At 33.5% G+C, this 10,243-nt stretch overlaps 1 pseudogene; it reads right to left on the bottom strand.

The window, feature by feature from the left end:
• Positions 1-1,040: 1,040 nt before the first annotated feature.
• On the bottom strand, positions 1,041-4,617 carry LOC103596975 (annotated as a pseudogene).
• Positions 4,618-10,243: the final 5,626 nt, after the last annotated feature.

The raw sequence follows: 10,243 nt of genomic DNA, 5'->3' as shown, positions 1-10,243 counted from the left end.
GTACCAGTTTTTAACTGTTTTTAGTGAAAGTTTTGGGAGACAATCCTATATTAACTGAAATCACATTATAGAATAATTTAGTATTATTTTATTTTTTCATTTATAAGGCTTATTTATTATTTTCCTTACCAAAATACAATGATTTTCAAGTCTTCTTAGACAAATAACTATGAAAAAAGTATTCAAGAAATAAAATGGGAAATTTAACCATTAGATTGCTTCTTTTAATTTATCCTAACCCCATATTTAGCCTAGAAAACAAACAAAATCTTTGAACTGTTACTAAAATGGTAATTGAATCATTTTAGCATAAATCTAGCACACACATTTCAAGGTAAGAATTCCACAGCTAAGAATTTTGTTAAGATCCTTTTAAACATGAATAACCCTATTTAATGGAGTACAAAGAACCCAAGCCATTAGATGTGATCCTTGCCCCCTACCCTCACATTATGTAAGATTAAAGCTCACAATTCTGCCAGGCTCTGAAACCCCAGTGTCCCCAGCTGAAACCTTGGAAGCAAAGACTATATGCTCTGTCACACAGCTTTGTACAAGTTACAGTAAAATAAAGCCTAAGTTTTCTTACCTTCCTACGGGAAATGGTTAGTTATTTGATAAATACTAAAGCACTGCTAGAAATTCATTTTATGAACACATTGTGTGAGAACTGACTACACAAAATTTCCTCTGAAATTGGGTCCACAAATTCACTTAAGTTTGGAAATTTAAAACCTGTAAGAAAAAGAGAAAGTGGGGATCCCTAATCCTAACATGTAATTACTAAAGGGATTTACATGCATATTATAAAATTTTGCTCACATAAAGCACAAACTATAAAATGAATCTTCTTGAACAAGAATAAAAAAAACTAGCTGACGCTATTCTTTGTTTTGTGAGCACATAACTAAGATGAAGTTAAACCTGAATTCACTGTCTACTCTTGTGGAAACAAAAAAAGAAAAAACATAAAAAATTTAGTCTTACTATATACTTTCCAGCCATTAATTGAGATGTAATTATGAAACACTAAAATTGCCTTAAAAAGGCGTTGTGATAGCAGCTACCAAGACAGTATTCAAGCATGATTTTAAGAATGCTTTCAGGTTTAGAGTTAGCCTTTTTTTGTCAAAAATCTTCACAACATCATCAAAAACTTCATCAACAGATATAGAAGCAGATATTTTCTTGACTTTCCCCATTTCTGCGTATAAGTCAATTATTGGCTTTGTTGACTGAAGATAAATCTGAATTTTCTTTTCCAAGCTCCTTGTGTTGTCATCACTCCTACTAATACTCTTTCTCCTCTCAAGACATCATTCAATACAGATCTCATTATTACAATCAAAAAACAAAATAAAGGATATATCTGTCTTCCTATACATGGTCTTGTTCCAACCTTGAAGTTTGTCTTGATTTCTTGGAAACCTATCAATTGAGAATTTATTCTTCTGAGTTTTGGCAGCCATTGTCTGATCCATTTCCCTGTTCAATAAATTGATGGTTATCTCAACTGGCACAATCTTTCCATCTTTCATGTACATTTCAATGAGTTCACCATATGTGAATCTGGGTTCTTTCTTTCATCATGAAGAAGTTTTCCTGTGGAAAGGTATTTGTAACCATATTTAGTTCCGGAGGTTGGGAAGTCCTAGATCAAGGTGCCGGCAGATTTCGTAGCTGGTAAAGGCCCACTTCCCAGTTCATAGACAGCCATCTTCCCCTTGAAGCTTCACATGGTGGAAAGGGGCCTAGAATAATTTATTGATGAGTATTTTATTGTTTACTGGCACTTGAAGTTTCAATATTCTATGGGATGAATCAATTTTAGAATTTTTTAGAGAAGGGAATATTTTTATTTAACACATTACATTCCTTCCTATTAACAAGTGAGAGAATAACCCAAAATACATCAAACACATAACTTATTTCAGTTTGACATCATATTAGACATTTTTTTATATGAGTTCGGCTATTTAAATCTTTAAGTCTTTTACAGAATAATTTAATATTTAAGTAAAGGTTTTTGAAAGCAAAAGACCAACTATGAGTATAGTCTACAAAATGTACAGGCATAATGGCCCTTCTTTGTGTGTGTTCATCTAACCTGAGTAACCTGAGTACTTATTGTAGAAGGAAGAGTAAAAGGGTACTTTACAGAGGAGAAATGTAATTGAATGGCAAAAGAGTGAACTTGTTGTACATATACAGTATTGGTTTAAGCTAACCCTTAACCTGAGGGACACAGTAATCTCACCCCTGGAAAAAGAAATTCAAACATCACAAATCTTGGGACATGGAAAATCCCATGAGAGATTATGATTTCTTACTGAACTACCGATTCTGTATTCCTATCTAAGGGCAAAGTAAGCCATAATCCTGAAATTGCACCTTTACCTGCAACAAGATCTTCTACTCCATATTTTGAATCTAATCCAATATTAAGTTCAATATCTCCAGATTGTGCATCTTTAGGAAGACTCTTTTGAAACTTGTTTTCTCTGAAATCAAAACTGTCATTATAGAGTATATTTTCTTCTCATTATTGATATTAGACATAAAAATCTGTCTGTTTATTTCAAAAATTACCTTTTTGAGGCATTTTTAACCATTGCTAAAACCTGATTTCATGGTGATATGGCAAACTGTATAAAAAGTTTTAAAATGTGCACCATTTATCAAATGAAAAAACTAAGGCTAAATGTTAAGATTTAACTGCAAAGGTATTCATCCTAACCACAATAGTCCAAATTTAGAAATAGCCCAAATATTCCCAAATAGGAGTTGGTTAAATAAATGTGCAAGATGCATATGATAAAATACTTTAGAGTCATTTAAAATTATTATTTAGTTTTGTATAGACACATATTATTCATGTTATTCCTAAGGAAGAAAAAAGAAACAAAAACACCTATAGTAGAAGCCATTTTTGTTAAAATATTTTATAAGCAGATAAGAGATCAGAAGAATATACTACCAAATATTATTGTTGGTTACCCCTGGGAACTAGAATTTTGAGTGTTTTTTGTTTTCTTTTTTTAGCTTGGCCATATTTCTAACTTTTTTTTTCAATGACCATATATTCATTTTTGCTGTTAGAAGAGAACAAACTAAAACACCATTCTCTGACTTGCACTGTATCAAGAAGTTTAGTGACTGAAATTTAAAGACCTCTAACCATTGTTTGAATCTTAACAAATTTCTTTGAGTTGTTATTTACTCCAAGACTATATCCAATGAACGTATCTTACTGTGGTTTGGTTATAAGTAATAATTGCATTAATTCAATGGACTGATCATAAATGGAAGAAAAAGTAATGGGTAGTATACCAAGTTCAGTTATTTCAGTAATTCAGTGGCAGGCCAAATGAGATGCAAACTAACATGCTACATGGACACTTTCTCTTATTTTACATAAACCTGAGAAAAAAACAACAGTAAAAAAGTTAATGGATTTAACTGCAAAAATTCTATGGCACCATTATATTTCATTCCAATGTCATTCTCTGGGCTGGAGCAATTTTTATTTTGCTGGTGGTTGTGATGAATCAAACATAATTTCCAAAGTATTAAAAAGTCATCTTTAAACTCACTTGATTAATCACTCCTGCTATGAATAGAATCCCCTGATCCCCTGTTTGCTACTCTTCACCCTCTTTCTATTAGATTATTCTCTATGTCATGAACTGCATAATTGTTAGAATATTTTCCTCTAAAAAGTTACAATAAAGGTGATAAGTGTTTTCACTTTTAGAATAAATGATTATATCAACTCTCAGGTAGCTGAGTAACCTTTGAAAAGTTTCGTGAAAAGTAGCTAATAACTTTTAAGGATAAGATAGCAAATTTATCAGAAATGTAAATAGAGTAAGAGAAAGTAAGAAATATATCCAGGACTCTCTGAAAGAGGATATAGTTCCTGTAGAGAAAGGCAAATTGGATTTTCAATTGGCTGTTATTCACATTGGAACTTAGGTTAATCATTCAATATTTATTGAGCACAATGAAAAGTAAAGTATAAATAGTTTTGCTGCCCAAAGTTTTCCAGAGCACTAATTCATATTTATCTTTTATTATATTTCTTACAGGTAGTCTTTTTTTTTTATGTTTCATTTTTCTTTGCTTTCATAAGCCACATTTTTCCTTGCTCTTATGTTAATCTTTCTGTTTTTTGCTTTCTCTCATATGTATCGCTTACTCTTAGTTTCCTTTACGCTGGTTATCTGAGCTAAGAATCAGCTCTGCTCTTTATGTTACCTCTCCACAATCACCTAGGCTTTTGTCTGTTTTTCCTGCCAGGAACACTCCCTATGTATGCTTTTTGTGCTTTCATATTACATCGTTTTTTTCTTCATGGTTTGAAAAATTAACTAGATGACAAATATAGGATTATTTTTATTTTTGCAGGCATATTTTGTGTTTATTACTGGGTACAATTCTTGAGTACAAATATTTGCAGTTCCCTTACTTAATATTCCTTCACTACTCTCCTTTCTCTATAAACTACCCTGCCTTTGACGGTTTCAATAAAATCCCCTCTGCTTGTTTTTTGACTCTTTTCCCCTTGACTGAACCTTACCTGTTAAAGATTCCTGTGTAGACAATAGCATGGTCCATTATCATGAAACAGAGTAAGGCTAGGCTTCTGAACCAAACTGACTCCATTTTCCCTGCAGAGGACACTTTGTTACTTTTCCACGCCTCAGTCATGAGACCCCTCAGGGCAAATGATTACCCCATGGGCTTCCCTGACAAAACAGACTGAGATAAGAGAGGAAACTTTGAGTTGCAAAACCCCTCCCCAAGACTTGTTTACCATAATTGCAAAAGTTGCAGTTTAGCCTTAAGACCCCTTTAGGAATTCCCATCTGTGCACAAAGCATCAAGGTGACTGTTACAATGACCCTACTGAGCATACACTCATGACACAACCAGGAAGAACTGAACAGACCACCTCCAGTGATGCTGGTCTATACCCCTTAACTCCTTTCCCTATAAAAGACCCTAAACAGCTCCCCTTGGGGAGGCTAGCTTTACTGTTGCTACCCCCTTATGCATAAGTCTATCTCATCTTTTAATAAAGCATTGCTTGCTTTACTGTCGGATACATTGTTCATTTCTATGACTTTGGAATCTGAGAGCCTAACTTAATCCCTGGCAAAATTGGAAAGCTCTGGGCACCAGAGAGGACTCTAGCTGCAAGAGGCAAGTGGCCATTAAGACTATTTTGCTCCCATGTCTCTGCTGCTGGTAGATCTCCCCTGGAGTCCCTGGCCTAAATTCTGACAAGGCAATGCTTTATTCCCTTTACCTTCTCTGATTTTCTGAGCCCTCTTCTGTTTGGTTGGATTGTATCCACTCCTGTACAGGTGCACCCTGTAGGGCTCCTGGCTATGCTTTGTTTTTCTGATATAATCTAGTTGATACTTTTCTTCTTTATGCTGAAAACAGTGGGGAGAACTTCTTTTATCAATTACTGTTAATGGAATAGGTTGGCCCCATCGATTAGGACTAGGCTAAACTGGACCCCACTGCTCCTCTTTTCTCTTTGTTTGTTTGCTTGGTTAGACATTTAATTGAGTACCAGTAATCTGAATAAACCTTCCAATCCTTGCATCAACTTTTGGACTTTCAGGTCATTTGTTTAATGTGAGAGGGCAAGCCGAGCCTGGCCTCTTGGTAACAAATTTGGCGAGCCAAGCCAGGAATGTCCCCCTTAGTGGTCTGGACTTTTTCCCCGAATCCCAATGGCTAGAGCAATTGGCTGTGGAAGCAAGATGGGCTAACCCGGTCCTGTTTCCAGAGATTGTCCAGTGCTGTCAGAAGGGGCCTAGCTGCCCTTGGCAAGCGAATCCCATGATGGAGATTTTGAGGCTTTCTTAAGAGGCTGCCAATGTTCTTTTAACACTGAGGATTCTCCTGTTCTCTCTACCATGGTGTTGGCTGCCAGTTTTTGCCTTGTTGTTGCGAAAGGAAGAGTTTCAATATGAATCCTTGGGTCGGTAAGTTATTGTTGGTATGCACGCCACAGATGCCCTCTATTCCATGCCGTTTGTTAGGATGTTTGGATTGGTACCACACTTGTGGAGTATGGCAAGTTAGAACTTAGACTGACCAATTTGTTTGAGATGTCTCGTTAGGACGTATGTGTGTGCATATGCATGAGTGTTTTGTCTATATATGTGGCAACTATTTCGGCCTGCTTTTCAAGCTACTATTTAGGGGTCACGATCCAATTTGTGCCTTTTGGCCTTAAGATCATTGGGAAAAGGCAACGCCAAGGTGCAACAAATCAAATGTCCAGCTAAATTACAGCAAAATATTTTAGAAGCTTTGTTCTATTTGATCTGGCTAAAGAAGGAACTATATAAATTTGTAATAGGGATTGTCCTCAATGGTTTGAATCCCCCCTTGGGTATATTTTAGGTAACTGGAAGGACTTTAAATTAAATGAACTAAAGCAACCTGTTTAACTGGGTGGTCTCAAATTTTCTGGCATCCAGATGGTTATTTTGAACAGACCTCTAAATTTTCTTCTAGGCTAGTCTATGTATTTCTTCACAAAATCCTATGGTAGAGTTCTATGCCATTTTTTTTTAAGAAGAAAACTTTCCCTGCATCTCCTTGAAAAGGCTTGCATACTTTGCTTTGCAGTGTAAATTTGTTACCTTGCTTTTTCTAAAACAGGATGAGGCCTTACAGACAAGCTTTGGCTTTTTTTTAGAAATGCAATGTAAAATCAACTGTCGTTTTTAAACTAGTGAGTTTTCTATTTTATCTTTCTCGTTAACAATGTAAACAAAACCTATGAGATCCTTATTTGTTTTTGTTGTTTATGTCTGTATATATATGTGTGTAAGCTGTATGTTATATCTACATGTTCACGTCTATACATGCTTGTATTCTCTGCATGGTACAAAATTGGCTTACAAGTAATGCATGCTCATTGAGTAAATAAGCATACTTTCCAAGTTTATGTGACTTAGTTTTTTTTTTTTTTTAATTGTTGATAAAATAGATGTGTTTTCAGAATTTAATTTAAACCTTTTGCCTAGATTTATCTTTCGGTCAACACATTTTGTGGTATGTCTGATACTTACTTAATTTGTTTAAGGACTAAAATCTGTAAAAGAACTGGCTACTGGGCTTCTCCCATAGCCCTTCACGTCTTGTTGTTAGCTTGTCTTTGGTTTTAAGCCTCTGAATTCTGGACACTAAATATTTTGGCCATGGTAAGGTCAAAGGACATAATATGTCCACAGCACATGGGCCACCAGCTGCAAGACAAAACAGAATAAGGTCTCCTCCTTATTCTCAGCTCTGCCTCCTAGCCATGCTGGGAGAAACAATATCCTTTAGATATGTTATCTTTGTGTATGCCATGTGGATACTTGGGACCCAGGATGGCTAGCAAAAGGAGACCTATGTCCAATATTGCAAAGGTCTTAGTTAATATTGATTAATAAAGGCGTAGCTTGGTATGAAAAAAAAAATTAGACAAATATAAATGAGTTAAATGCTTATAAATGAGATCATCATAATTTCAAACTTTGTTCTCAGTAATTTGAAATCTTAAAGTTGTGTTATATTAATAAAATACTAAAACATTAGTTATAATATAAGTTTATCTTTATATTTTGATGTTTTGTTTTTATACAAAGAAAACTAAATATATTTGAATCTGTTAAAATTAAAACATGTCTCTTCAGAAGTTAGAAATGGTTTTTATCTACAAATATTAATATAAAACAATTTAAAGTTGCTTGTTTCATAGGTTTGTAACTGAAATTGGAGCTAATGAGTCAATTATAGTCAATACACATAATTCAAACTGCTAGGTATAAAGACTTTTTTTAACAGAATATTTTTTAAAAAAACATTTTTTGGTAAAGGTTGCTTAAAAACATAAAAAATGTAATATGTTGTTAGAATTTTTTGTCTGAATTAAAAATAAAGGGTTTATAAGAACTAGTAAAAAGTTTATACTAACCTTGTGTGGTCAAAACTAAAATTAGATTTGTTTATAAGTTTTTATTAAAATTAGCTCTAATACTAACAGTACACTGATACAAAAAGTAAAATTTGGTTTCCTTCTTAAAGTTTTCATGTAATATTAAGAAGAGATAATAAAATGTAAACAATAAATAGAAGATATTTTCTACAAGTCATGAAAACTCAAGATTGCTGCCTCATAACTTTAACCTTTGTCAGAGACCTTTGGAACTTCTTAACACAACAAGTTTTTGGCTGGAAAACTATAAATATTTATTTGGTTAAAAAAAAAATAGCTAAGACTCAAATTGGACTTTGTATAATCTGCTCTGACAAATGGACCCCCATTTACTAGCCTAAATATATATATATATATATTTTTATCAGCATACATCTTTGCCTGGGTTTAATAATCAAACGGGATTATATTTGTCCTTGCTAGAGGCTTTTTAATTGTGAACCCAGCCAAAACCAGAAAAACCTTTCTCTATATAATTTATAGGCAAATGAGGCTAATTTAAAATTGACAGAAAAAAAAGGTGTGTAAAAACAGACGTGTTATGAAGAAAGCTATGGATATAAAGATGTAGTTGTTTTTAGGAAGGCCATAAGGAAAGAGAATATTTTTACGTGAGAAAGCATCTTGTACAGTGTATTTTTGTCCGAGAGTAAAATGACTGGCTATTTAGAAAGTAGGAAGTGTAGGACAAAAACAGAAATTCTGAGTAAGTCATGATAATAGTCTGTACAAGTTAATTTATAATAGAAACTTTAAAATTTGGCTAGAATTAAAAGCAAATTATGTATAAGCTTTTTTAAAAAATTAAACATTAATATCAAAAGTATTCTGATACAGAGTTAGAGTTTACTCTCCTGCATTGGAACAGCCAGATTTCCTAAAAGCACTTAACTGCTCTTAATAAAAATTTGTAAGAAGTTTTCTTTATCTTTTAGGTAACTGGCCTAGAAAACTTATTTCTTGTTTTATCATGATAATTTCTTGTGCTCTCTGCATTTGCAATCCTTTGTCACTTTGGTTTGATTTTTATAATGATTTGTGATCCTATCTAAGTGAAAGTTTCAAACCTTTGCTTGACAAACTTCCCAAAACCAAATTCTAAAATTAAGTCTTTTTGACTTAAACTAGCTTTGAGATGTTCCAAGAACCCTGGAACATCTCAAAGGACCTATACAAGAGAGATATCAAAACTAATTGAACTTGTCTGATAAACTGAATTAAATGTGAAGCATAGTTAAAACAAGAAATGATGCTTAACCTCTTTTATATAGATACATTATATAGCTACATTAAAATATGCTCCAAAATTATGTAAGGTTCTTCAAAATCTCTGTTTTGGTATAAATGCTATCAGTCATAATCTTAGTTCATTTATAAAAAGTATTGTCTTCAGGAAAATTTCATGGAAAAACTGACAAGTACAGATTCCTGACAACTTTGACTTTATACCATTGTACTGAATTTCTAAAATTTTAATAAAAAAACTAATAGGTTTATGAAATTGTTAACCAAGGTAAAAAAAAAAAGTTAATTACTAAAACTGAATTAACTGATAAAAAGTTATGGGATTTTACAATTTCTTTATTTTAAAACACTGCTGTTTCTCCTAATGTTTTGTTTTACAGATTTAAGAAAATCTTTTAAGGTATAACAGCTTGCTGACATACGTGTTTATGAGCAAAAATTGAAACATTTACTTTTCTCTCTACTTGATCCCTCCAAGATATTAAAACTATTCACAAGTGTTGTTATTTTATGGCAATACAGTTATTTGCACAAGTTTAATAAGAATCTGTTATTTTTGTAATAGGACACAATTGAAGACACTGGTTATTTTACCAAGGCTTTGACTGGAATATCATGTTTTCAGACATGACCAGGCTGCCTTAAGGAATTGAGGTTTGCGATTTTATGGAGCCAATAAAAAGCCCCTTGAAGAGGCTGGCCTGATACCTTGTCTACATGATTACAAGTTTCCTGGCCTTCTGGTAAGTAAAGAATGTAACTTTCTGACAGGCCAGAAACTTGATATTTTGGGGACCTCCAGAAGAGAGGAATTCACTCAACTCACACAGGTTATCAGAGAGTAAGTCAAATCCTTGGCTTGGCTTCCTAAGACCTGAGAGGCTTTTAAAGGTCTAATGTGAGATTCCTTATAAATGTCCCAGCAAAGCCAACTCAAAAAGAGCTTAGATGAGAAGCCATTACTCTTGCTGCACTTTATGCAAATAA

Source organism: Galeopterus variegatus, unplaced genomic scaffold (assembly GCF_000696425.1).
Source record: "Galeopterus variegatus unplaced genomic scaffold, G_variegatus-3.0.2 Scaffold87, whole genome shotgun sequence".
Taxonomy (NCBI): Eukaryota; Metazoa; Chordata; class Mammalia; order Dermoptera; family Cynocephalidae; genus Galeopterus; species Galeopterus variegatus.
Note: the sequence above shows the minus strand (reverse complement) of the source record. Positions and strands in the feature narration are given on the sequence as shown.